The following is a 315-nucleotide window of genomic DNA, read 5'->3' as shown; positions in this document are numbered from 1 at the left end:
AGGGAAGGGAAGGGAAGGGAAGGGAAGGGAAGAGGAAGGGAAGGGAAGGGAAGAGGAAGGGAAGGAAATGGAAAGAGAAAACAACTAGTGAATGGGCTCATTACAGCTAACCTATTAAGATAGTAATAAGCCATGAGAGTTAGTGACTCGGTGAAGACACCGAGGCAGAAGATCGTGCAGGGGGACCCTTTCCTAAAAGCGGCAGAACTGCGAAGTCAAAAGTGCAGGGAGAGAGAGGGCACCCCAGCCCCCCCACACCCCAGAGCCAGCTCCTAACAACCCGGCAGCTCTGACTCAGCATGGGTGGAGTCAGGG

The sequence above is a fragment of the Egretta garzetta genome, unplaced genomic scaffold (assembly GCF_000687185.1).
Source record: "Egretta garzetta isolate BGI_Z169 unplaced genomic scaffold, ASM68718v1 scaffold357, whole genome shotgun sequence".
Taxonomy (NCBI): Eukaryota; Metazoa; Chordata; class Aves; order Pelecaniformes; family Ardeidae; genus Egretta; species Egretta garzetta.
This window is presented reverse-complemented; position numbering follows the sequence as displayed.